The 12,103-nt window shown below is 36.8% G+C and overlaps 1 protein-coding gene across 3 annotated transcripts in view; it reads left to right on the top strand.

Moving 5' to 3' along the window:
• TNR (tenascin R) overlaps positions 1 to 12,103 on the top strand; it is a 304,192-nt gene that overhangs the window by 11,680 nt on the left and 280,409 nt on the right. The window contains exon 2 of one of the 3 annotated variants that reach the window (XM_072419730.1): positions 11,921 to 12,040. The exons of the other annotated variants lie outside the window; for them this stretch is intronic. The gene's annotated coding sequence lies outside the window, so the exon portion shown is untranslated. The remainder of the gene's footprint in view (positions 1 to 11,920; positions 12,041 to 12,103) is intronic. 3 annotated transcript variants of the gene reach the window in all.

The following is a 12,103-nucleotide window of genomic DNA, read 5'->3' as shown; positions in this document are numbered from 1 at the left end:
CAGCTAAATATAGTATATGCTGTTCTCAGCGTCTGTGATATTAATGGTAAGTGATTGGCATAATTCAGTCATGTGCAGTTTTAATGGCACACAGGTTCCCTATGGGCAGGAGCCTGTAATGAAAACAGAGGTTAACACATTTTAATGACCTCAGCTGTGTGGTCTGAATTTTCAATGCCACGCTCTGGCAGCTGATGCCCCTCCTTCTCATTAACCCTGCGGCATTCAGTTTGAAGTTAACGAAGGCCTGGCAAGCGTGTGCCCCACTGATTGATCAGCTGATCAATGAGTCCCTGTGCTCATTTAATTTAATCAGCAATCAATTAGCACTGGTGCAGTAATTGTGTGAATACTGGAAGGTCCTCACAGCCCTTACAAAACACAAGCAAAGCTCTGATGTGTTGCCAAGCAGTATGTGTCAGGGCATATGCCAGCCTCCTTAGCCAGTTCACTATGGCTACAGAAGTGTGGCGCACAATGCATTCAAGTACTTAAAGGGATAAAGAATCAGTCTTACTGACATACGCCCAAGGTTATTATTTGTGTAATATTAAGAAAGAACATTGGAGGAAGTTATGCACCCCTTCCCTCCTACCAAAAAAAAGAGCAAGTTGAGCATGTGAATGTCCACAAATACGGTTATCAATACGGTTGTCCTATAGGATGATTTAAATGCACCCTTAGATAGGGAACCTGAGATAGAGCTTAATTATAAAGAAACACAGCTGGGCTTAAAATATTCCATCTTCAATTAACATAACAGTACAGGCTCCCTATAAAAGATGTATGTTGACCTCTGTATAAGGCGTTATACATTTATTTTTTGGTGACCACTGACCTTTATGAAGCAATCTGAGCTCTGGTAGGCACAGAGTAAAGTTATAGTGTTGTAATCTGGAGTTGCACACATATAATACATTGTTAATGAATATTTGCTTTTTCACAACAAAATAATTTGAATCTTCCATGAATCCACTTGAGGCCATACATTTTTTTACTGATATGTTTTTAAACTGATTTTAATATTGTAAAGATCATTATTGAATTTTATAGGGAGAGCGCAGCAGAAGCTGCTTGCATTTACACTGTGGCTTTCTAATTGAATCTCCATAAAACACGACGTGAACATATGATGCAGGAGGAGGGATTATAGGTCACCTCACTGATTCAGTTTGTTGTGTATACTTTAAAGCTTGGCAAACAGGAAAACAACTAAATACCTATATGAAATTCATATTTCAGAGCTGTTTTACCCTGCCAAAGGGTTTATATTTAAATTCATATTGTGATATAGAGGGGGGTTAGCCCTTGGTGCAAGCACAGAAGTTTTTTAATTATACAAGTCTCTTTATTGTATTTCAAAAGAAAATAGCTTTCTTAATCATATGTCAACAAAACAAAAATGGCAGCTTACATCAGCTTAATCAGGAAGGTGCAGAGCCCTCAATAGAATTAGCAAGGACTCCACAGTCCATAAAGTAAATGTTGGAAAGCTGGGGAGGCAAAAGTACTCCATGTTGCAGGCGATAGAAGTAAAATCATGGAACTCCTTGGTAGATGATAGTTGTGGTAAAACAATATTGACCTATGTCTTTTGCAGTAATGTGTAGCAGCTAAAAAATTAATTGCTAGGTTTTCATTACAATTTTGGCATTAAACTCAGTGTCACAAAGAGCCTGTGAAAATTCCCAAAGGCAAAAAAAATAAAAACATCTAGGCCAGACATCCTAAAATATTTTCAATTTTTGCAGCACTGCAAACACTTCACACTGTTTAGAACATATTACCTACCATAGCAAAGTATTCTCCTAACAAGGTAATTCCGTACACAGAAAAACAGCGCCTCAAAGCAAGCATTAACTTGTATTGACAACCAGACAAATATATTTCTAGCAAGAACTGCATTCATTCATATACCGGTAATAGCCTAGTCTAATGTCTACATGCGTTTGCATGTTTTCTTTTTCGGTTTGTTTGTTGTTAGCTCAATCTAAAAAAGTGTAATGTCTTATTTGTGCGGTGTCGGTTGGCTGCCTAACGTTCTGCTAATAACAGCTACATGCCAGACAATTAAAACACAGTATTGGCAATCTCTCAGTCCTATTAAACAGTATGGATTGCCCCATCCTGAAATTAGAGGACACCTCATAATTGTCTTATTTATATAATCACTCAGTGTGGGGCTAAAAATGGGAGTTTTACATTGAGACTAGTATGGCAGGGATTTAGAGGATTAAAGTTTTGGAAAACATAAAACAAAGCAGTTAATGAAATTCTGCAGTATCTTCAGTTACAGCAAATTTACATATCACTCCTTAATGAAAGGCCAGGATAAATTTCTAATAGAAAATAGAAATGAATATAGAATACTTTTCTTTACAATCTGATCTTCAGTCACATTTCGGGATGTATTGTTTCTAAAATTGCCATAATATGTTATGTGCTTTTACTAGCCATCTGGTCTGTGCTTTAGGTCATAATACTCAGCATATTACTACCATTGGAGCATATCAGGCGTGGATCTAATACTTTTGGTGATTGTGTCGGCAGCCATTTATTTCTGTTGCATGCATATAAAATTTAACATATTACCAGTTATTTAGAAATGTTATGATCAGAAATGTCCCTAATTTGCAGTAACTGGTTATCTTGCAGATCCAAGTCCTTCTGTCCCTCTTTCCTCCTCAGTTGTCCCTTTTTCCTCCTCAGTTGTCTCTCTTGTTCAGTGGATGTAAACACCTCTAAAAAATGTATTGTTCATCTATTATATAGTGTTTTTTTGCACTTAACCTTTAATCCAGTCTCTAAATTATTAAACAATTTAAATTGTTGTTAATAAACACACATACGTTTAATCAATCATTTTATAAATATTCCTTTTTATGATACATTAATTTGGGGTGTGACATTTCCCCACATGTGTTGAGCTAAAACTGTCCCTTTACCTAACTTAAAAATGGGAAGGTATGCTTTATTTTTTTACATCTCAGTAAGATTCCATGTGAGATTTTCTCTGTATGCTGGGCCTGTCTTGTCCTCAGCCTGTCCATTTAGAGGATCTACGCTGTGGAAGTTGCTCCCAAAAAAGCTAAGTTGATGGCAAATGGACAGTTATTAGTCTGATATTTTCCACATTAAAGAGCGATCATGCCTTTTTTTGCACCGTGTCACTGTAGGGAGGCAGCCATTGTTAGAATTTATCCAAATAACTGGTAATTTGATGATGGAGCAATAATCAAGCAGCCGCAAGAAAAGTGTAAAAAGCTCAGATTCACAGGATATATAAAGCGGAGGCAGGACCATGTTTGTCAGTAGGTCATTAGGCACGGCTTCCTTTCCAGCAAAGAGAGGAGAGAAGCGAGATTTTGTAAAGTAGTAGGCATCACAAAATCTGGTAAAATTAGAAGTCCATGGCATCAGAATTTATGTAAGCTCAGACATATAGCCATGAGGGTCAAAGCACAGAAAATAAATTGCATTTTTAGTAGGAATTCAGGACAAAAAATATAATTTTCTGGGTACTGTTTATGCAAAGTTACCATTTTTAAAATTTTTCCTTATTTATCATAGATTTACTTCTTTCTGACCTCTTTAAAGTCTAGCATTGGGTGTGGATTTTAAGAAAGGGTGCCTTCCATCTCAATCAGTGATGACATGGCAACTTGGCTATTTGGCACCTTTAGTACTTTAAATAAGGTAAACATCACACCCCAACAATTAAGGGATTTATTTAGTTTTATAAAGCACTGCAGCAAAACCAGTAATTCTACAAATGATATGGTTTGCTAAACATATTAACTTTTAGAAGACAGTACAAGTAATACAGAATAGGAGTATTTGCTTTTGTTTTATATAAAGAGAAAGAAAGTATTAGACGGGAAAAGAACAGAGGGAGATCATTTATGTATGTATGTAAGTGCTTGTGTGAACTGCGTATACTGTCTGTATACATGTGTGTATATGTCAGTGTGGGTAATCAATGAATGCTTTTGTATGTAGGATCATTATGCAATTCGGCTAAAATCTTTCTTCAAAATCCCAGCTTCTAAGCCTTGACTACTTTTCATTGTGTTGAGAACAATTTGCAGTAGAGCAGTATACAAAACTGAAGGCAGAAAGCAGCATACACGCTAAGTGCAGTAACAAGCTTTGAATTGCTATTTGCTTTATAAATAATCCATTAATTCGGTGAAAATAGCAAAGTGGGTCCACAGAACTTCATTTCCCCACTGGAACTCTTTAGAAGAAGCATTGCGTCTGTCTTTCTTCTTTAAAACCTTTTAACGGTCCAGCAGGAAAGTTGTTCATGTGTGTAATAACGTGGTTTATAAAGCACCGTTCAAAGATAATTTCACATTCAAAGCCTTCTAATCCGTAATTCCATCACAAGCGGTGAGGGTAACCAGCACGCAGTGTCACACGAGCAAGAAAAGCAGGAGATAAATAGACGTGGGAAGAGGTGCTAAAATAATACTTTAGTGGTAAAAATAAAGATAGGTGGTAGGTGGGATGGTAATAATGGATGTGATGAGTGCAGGAAGGTGGAATAAAATAAGTCTAACGCATGAAAAAAGATGTGTATAAGGTAAACATTAAGAGCACATTGTGTATCTGGGGTGCAGAAATATAAAAAGCATTAACTAAAAATATGAAAAATATTTGAACATGCTGTACCATGTTTAGAACTCAGTAAAGGATGCCTAAAGAAGAATTCTACACTATTTGCATTTAAAATAGTCGTATAACCTGATCAGTTTTTACTCTTGACTAAAACCAGAGAATATGTTTTTGAAGTGTCCTAATGCCATACAAGCACCACAACATATAATTGAAATGTCTGCTTTGATTTCTGAGACCACTTTCTCTTCTCAGTATATTAAAACACAATAAGAGCTCAGGCGGTTAAATTAATTTTCCAGGAACACAAGAAGGTTAGGTTCACAGCAATGCCTTGGATGTCATAAGGACGAAATGTCGGTAAAGTAATTTACCTAATGGGGCAATAGACAATATTAAAAAAAAATCAAAGAGTCTAAACCTAAACAAAAAAAAATAACTTACAGCTTGTGACCTTGTGAAGCACTTGAATAACAGGACCAACCTGTATTTTTGTCACAAAGTAAGTTTACACTTTCCAATTTTCACATCTGATTAGATTTCAGATCCTTGTATCCTCCTAGACTTGAAGCAAATCTAAAGTGAATTTAGTAGCTGATTGATCACAAGCTATTGATTTCTTTGTTTCTCAATCAGACATATATATATCAAATGGACATGTTGAAAAATATTGGTCAAGTCATATGCCTGAACAATCTACTGAATTCAATTTAACAAATTTGCAATCAAAACATTGGTTGGACCAATCAGTCTAGCACAAACTTGGCAGCAGATCTGAACTTATTTAATAGCCCTAAAACTCACCTCCTGCCACCCAATGCTACATAGTTTCTGACAACTGATTGGTAATTGGTAGAACCTGGCACAGTGCCTTTCTTTGCAGATGGGTTCATTTTTGGAATAGAGGATCCTATCACAGTACAGAGGTTAAATTGTTTGTACTATGTTAGTGATGGTTAGTGTAGGGTTTCTGGGTTCTGTACTGAAAACTACCAAAGCTGTGGTCCCAAAATATCATATCAAGAAATATTTACAGATAAAATAAAGATAGGTAGTATAGTAGAAGGCCTGTGAATTATGCCTATTTTGCTGAAACTGTTCTTTGTGGTCCCCATATTTGCTCCACTGTCTCCAAGCATACAATTACTATACAAATGCATATATGAAGACGGTTTGCAAGAACTGGGTGATTGCAGTAAATGATATCCAGCCTGTAAAATGGTCTATTTCCTGTGTTATTTTTAAAGCAACAAGCAGACACCCAGAGTGACTCTTTCAAAGTGGTTTAACATTGAGACAGAATATATTACCGCATACAGATTAAAAATTGCCATGCTTGATATTTTTTTTACAGGAGCACAAATTGTTAAAGTTACAATTGTGTTTCTGGCACCCCTAGTGGAGTGAGAGGATTGTGCCTTGACCCACTAGGGGAAACATCCCAAATGGAAAATAATTGTGGCTAGTAACACCTGCGTCTTGTCAGAAGATGTATAGAGTTGCTCCTGTTGTCTAGAACAACATACTTGCCTGTACTCACACCTATTGCAAACCAGGTTGTGCTACTATAAATTTGTTCATTCTAATATTTTACAATCTGTGCATGGTATTCAAGAACTTTGGAGATTTCTCCATTTACCCAAAAAACAGCTTAATATTTATTCACTCCTGAATCAAGAAAGCTTTTGCTGAATAACCATACAACCAACTTGAAATGATAGCTAAACTCCTGGTAAATCTGAGACATCTCAGGTAAAAGCAGGTAAGAAAAAACTGGCAGCTGCACCGGTGGCCATTGTACAGTTTTGGCTTCCCTGTAGCATAGATGACAATTTGCCTTTTGAGTGACACTAATAAATATTTCTAACGTTTTAATGGTCTGCACTGCATTATTTCTTCCAGTCTCCCTATGGTTATTGAGATTGTCCATTTTTTAGAGGAAACTTGCTTTATGATTTCTTTCCGGTTGATAGCATTGGCAATACTTCCCATTTTAACAAGACAGGCGATAAAAGTAGCCAGGTAGCAACACTAAGAGGGAAGGGTTTGGTTAAATAATCTAATGATCTAATTACAGCTACATTACTTTTATTTTAATGTCTTAAGCAAAGTAAAAATTCTTTATGTATCTCTTATTTTAAGGTTGTTAGATATTACTGTTCAGGTCTCAATATCAAAGAGTTAAAAACTGGATCACACATTCTCATGGCATCCAAGCTCTTTGCATATATTGACAAATTTATAAATCCATCAGATTGATAGTCCATGACCTTGACTGGGAATGCATGCACCTCTTGTAATGTAAAATCCCAAAGGCTTATGAGCCAGCTACTGCTCCAGAAACTGCAGAAAAGGAAAGGGAGAGTGAGAGGGAAAGACAAAGAGAAAAAACTCCTCCATGACCCACAGCCATTTTGATTGACAGCTTCATTGTGCAAGATGTTCTGCAACAGCTTTTGCCTACTAAACCAGTCATTCTAATAGTGCCATAATCACAGCAGTATTTCCCTGCATGCACCCAGGCTATGGTGCCCCTGCTGTGTATATCTTGCATATTTTTATAAAATAGTATGTAAATGAAAATCGAAAAGCACTGAGTGAGAGAAAAATAAGGGAAATGGGAAACAAGTGGCAAGAAAGCCCAGAGAGGAATCAAGGCATAGAGAAACACTCCACTGTTCTGCTTGTCATTAGGACAGTCAATGAGACTGCACCTGGGGGGATCTGGCGCAGTAATCAGGCAGCAGACGAATCCGTGTGAATTTCTCTGACCGCAGCAGCGGGAGGTTGATATCTTTACCATTTTTACACAGAGAGCGAGAAATACATTGTACAGGTGAAAACATACTGTGAGCTCAGACAGGCTGGGTGATGGGCAGTGAGCATTGTTAAAATTATTTATCACACTTCATAGGCTCTTGTCCTTTTAATCATAGATCTTTTATCCCCTTTCCTGTCTATTTCTTTCCCAAGCCTGCTTGCTTTCCCTTGATTTTCTGAAGCTAGGCTTCAATTTATGCCTGGGCTTCTAGCCACCCACTTGCCTTGATTCCTTACTGCTTCTCTGTATCACAGTAAAGGTTATACATCGTAATGTGTCTGACATTCACAATATGGCACAATCTATTACACTATTCCTTTAGTGTTCCTACAGCTCTATATAAATGTCTCTATTTCTTACACTGCAAACATGCCTTACCGGTCTAAACTGAGAGCTAGTTAACTCAAAAATAGAGTTTTAAAGCAGAGCTTTGAAGCAGATCTTACACACTAACGGTTTCCTTTTCAATGTTTTTAGATGCAAGACACCCCACGATAAATCCCATACTGTTTGGGCCTATGGAGCTTACCATATTTTACCAAGCGATATTGATAAATACTATGTTTAGCAGTCTGAATAGGAAAGCTGTGTGATCACATTACTGACTTCAGCATTCGGTAAAAACCATTTGAGCAATTTTTTATAGGTAGGGTTTGTGAACTCTTACTGATTCCAGAAGGAATATTTTATGCAAGTTTTTATAATTTTTCAAAAGACTCCATAAGTTAAACAAAACAAATATACTTGTATTCATTATTGGTGGCTGACACTAGATATACACAAGGTCTAGAGTAAGGGTGGGTGGTCACACCTAAAAATTGCCATCCTCTACAGCAGGCATGTATGAATTGCTTCCACCTGAGATGGGTGGGCAGGAAGACACAGCTCTACAATCATAGTGGTGAGCAGGCCAAGATCTTTTCACTTGTTTGAAAGTAGTGGCTGGGCAGGGAATAATGTGAAAAATGTTGGCATGTGGTGGGCAGTGAATTTGAGCTGAAGAAAATAATGGCCAGTGAATCTGAGCAAAAGATAGCAGTTGATTTTTGCTGAATAAGGTTGCAAGCAGTCAATAGCTGGAATGGACAAAAAATATGAGATTGAAAACATAAGAGAAGTGAAAGTTTTTTTTACAATGCAACATTTCAACAATAAAATAATGGTTAGTAAAAGTTTAAATTACAAATATTTCCAATTACATTTAAGGTTTGTTGTAATGCATCTGCCTTTGTGGCCCATTCTTGAAGTTGAGCTTTTCTATGCCTTCTCTACAGTTTTATCAGAAAGCAACTGCACCAGTCTGTGTTACAGGAATAGTTATAGATAGTCTCCCTTAAGCCCCGAACTGCATAGCAAATATCTCAACTGCAGTGGCACTAAGCCCACTGTTGACTGTAAAATCGCCATCTATGCAAAAAAGTAATTACAAAATTAATTTCACGGTGATAGAGTTATCGCTTTAAACATGATGGCACTGGATATTCAGCAGACTGATTTTTTAATATTTTAGTTTACAGATACTGTTGGTAGTGTTTGGCCTAAATTTATTCGTTTTACTCATTTCACTTATTTTACCTGTAAGACATTTCCTGAAAACCGTCATCTATGCGCTTTTGACCACAAATCATTTGAAGCCTGGGAATGTAGATGGGCAAAACCTGGATTTTCAAACACCGTGGTGAAGGAAACCAAGAAAAAGTCATTAAAGTTTGGAAAATGGCTAAAAGGTCACAGCCTTCCCTATTTACTTAGAGACTTGTGTACACAGGGTTGCACATGTGTTACTGAATATGGGAATAGACATAATGGTGCAAGTGCTTGTTAAGTTAATATACCAAATTTATTAAAGTAATATTCTGTGTAGCCAAAAGATGTGATAGTATAGCAAGGAAAAAACATCAAATATTTGAAAGCCCACAAAGGCTATGTTCTGTAGTACTGAAATAATTTTGTGCCATTGGTACTTTAAAGGAAGTGCAACACTTTCTTTGACCACCACAGCCTGCCAATCCCTTTATTGTCCAATCTGCAGTTGGCAACCTTTGTAGTACCTCCATACGTAGCTAAATAACTGGGATAATCTTAGGAGGTATGTAAGTGGTGCCTTAATACAAAAATTGATACACACACACCAAGCATTGGGATGTTCTAGGAGGAGTCACTTTAATATTGCTAGGCACATAAGGATGGCATCTGGTAAAGGCTTGAGAGAGCTATAACTTTTTTGCCAGCTTGTCTTATCGCTAAAAAAAATTGGGAGCTGAATCAATATCACCAACATCACCCCATAGTATCTCCTCTTTAGAATTAAATCATTGAATTATAATTACAGTTTGGCATTTGCCCTGTGGTGTGTTCTTTACAGATGTTTGGTCACAATGTATAGTAAGCACAGTAAAGTATATACAACAATCCCCAGCAAATGACCTAGGATTCACATGTGACTCTAGCCTACATGTAATGTTGCTTTTTGCAGCCTCTTAACAATTGTTTACAAGAACACTCTGACATTTTATAATTACTATACACATCATGAAAGCCTTTTGTTATTTTTATGTGGGAAAGGGTTAGAACCTCTACTCAACTTTTCATTGCTGTCTGTGTTTCCATTAAGAATTCTTCTCTCCTCTTGTCTATGGGCGTAAACAAAACAAGAAGTAAGCAAACATTTTCTGAACAGGGGCACAGCGTGAAAAAATAATTTCTTTAGGTTTTTATTGTTCATTTTCATGCAATTCTAGAGAAAGCCAGCACACATACGAGTCCTATATACTGTATACCAATGTATCAGATACACAGATGTTGCATTTACACCGCTGTTTGAGCACTCACTATATTGTATTTGGTGGTTAAAAAGTATGGCACAGGTGGTTCACTTGAGGTTTTCCCTTTATTTCCTGTCCACATAGCATATATTAGTAATAAAAAGAGGGGATATTCATCAAGTGGGGATACAGACCACTATTAAAACTTGAAAATACATTCCTTTACTCAATTCATCAGAAAAAAATGAATACCTGAAGGTGGACCTTATGGAAACATAAAACTACACTAATAAAACCAGCAAATAACCACAAATTTGCTTGGAGTATAATCCTAGGGCTATATTTTTCTGAAGTTATGGGCCATTGAGTAGCCTAGTTTGGGGGACAGGACTCCCTGTCAATGGAGTCAATGTTTACTTTTATTCTGCTTTTTAGATTCAACTGGCTAAATTCAGCAAGATAACCATAAGTCATATTGGGTATAGAGGATGTTAAGAGAAGTCAGAAGGGTCTTTATGGTTTAGGAAACACAAAACCACCATTCCTGTATCTTGTTTGGTTGATCTTCACAGTTGAAAAGCAGATTTCAATATAAAGCAGACCTCCAGACTACCGTAAAAATCATATTCCAGAATTACTTCCCATAATCACACAACAAATTGTACAAATTTGGGTCAGCATTTATGTGTTAAGCCTAAACTGTAAGCTCATACTGAGGTACAATGATCACTATCACATTCTTTTGTTGGTAAGGATTCTGGTTGGGGATTGTTCACATTATGTGTGACTGTGCAGTTTACCAAAATGTGTATAGCGTGCTTTATGCAGAGATATTAGACATTGCAAGGAAAACAATGTCTGATGTTCTCATGAATGCACGGCTGCATGCATTTCTGTCCATTTCTGTGTGTTGCTGTATATAATGTAACAGCTCAGGTAGGCAAAAACACAGCAACCAAATACCCCCTAGTGTCAATGAGCCCCAATGCATTTAGGAATCATTTAGACTGACCGGTATAGAATCTCTGTGCCAGCACAGAAGCCTTTGCCAGCAAAAGCATTTTAAATTACCATTTTAACAGAAACCCCTCCATATTAAATGCAGTGCTTAGCTTTGCATGGCCACAAAAGTCTGTGGTCATAAAGGGCAGAACAATTTAATAGAGCTGGAGGGTATGTCTAAATGAAATCTGTCCGAGACAGAGGAAAAAACAAGAATGTGATTGGCTACAACAAGCAGAACTATACCTCCATTGTACACTCACATCAGGCCCATCTTGCCTAAGCCTAGTTAAGAAGAAGCAAGTAAATACTTGAGCGTGAACAGTGTTGACTCAATTTACCTAAAATATATAAACAGGGTTCATATTGATCCACAGCAATATTCTGCATCTATGTTTATTGACAGCTTTGCAGTAGTGAAAACCAGGCGTAGAAGCTGTACGTTCTGCTAATTGCAGTGCGTAATCAGCTGTGAAATAAATTGTTAGATTAGTCACTCTTAGATACCAATAATATAAAGTATTGAAAGCTGACATTACAGAGGTCTAAATTATGAATACATTTACAGTCTTATGGAAATATATTTTCAGTCATTGAATATTATATGCAGCACGCATAGTGTTAACATGTACTTGTGCCGTCTATACCTTTGAGTTTCTCATTCTCTTTCTTTTGCTTACTGTGTTTTTTCACTCATGATTTACATCTTTATTAGGTACTCTGAAGACATATAAATAATCCCTGTTTGGATTTCTGGCACTGGAGGTAAAAGAATGAGATCGTTATGCAAAGGAAAATGCCGTTCCTTACTTGAAGACTGCTCTTTTCTTTAGAGGTGTGATTTTTGATAGTTGTGTCAAGTGTTATGAGAGCAAATTATCTAGTATCTAGTACAGTC

Source organism: Pyxicephalus adspersus, chromosome 8 (genome assembly GCF_032062135.1).
Source record: "Pyxicephalus adspersus chromosome 8, UCB_Pads_2.0, whole genome shotgun sequence".
Lineage (NCBI taxonomy): Eukaryota > Metazoa > Chordata > Amphibia > Anura > Pyxicephalidae > Pyxicephalus > Pyxicephalus adspersus.
This window is presented reverse-complemented; position numbering and strand designations above follow the sequence as displayed.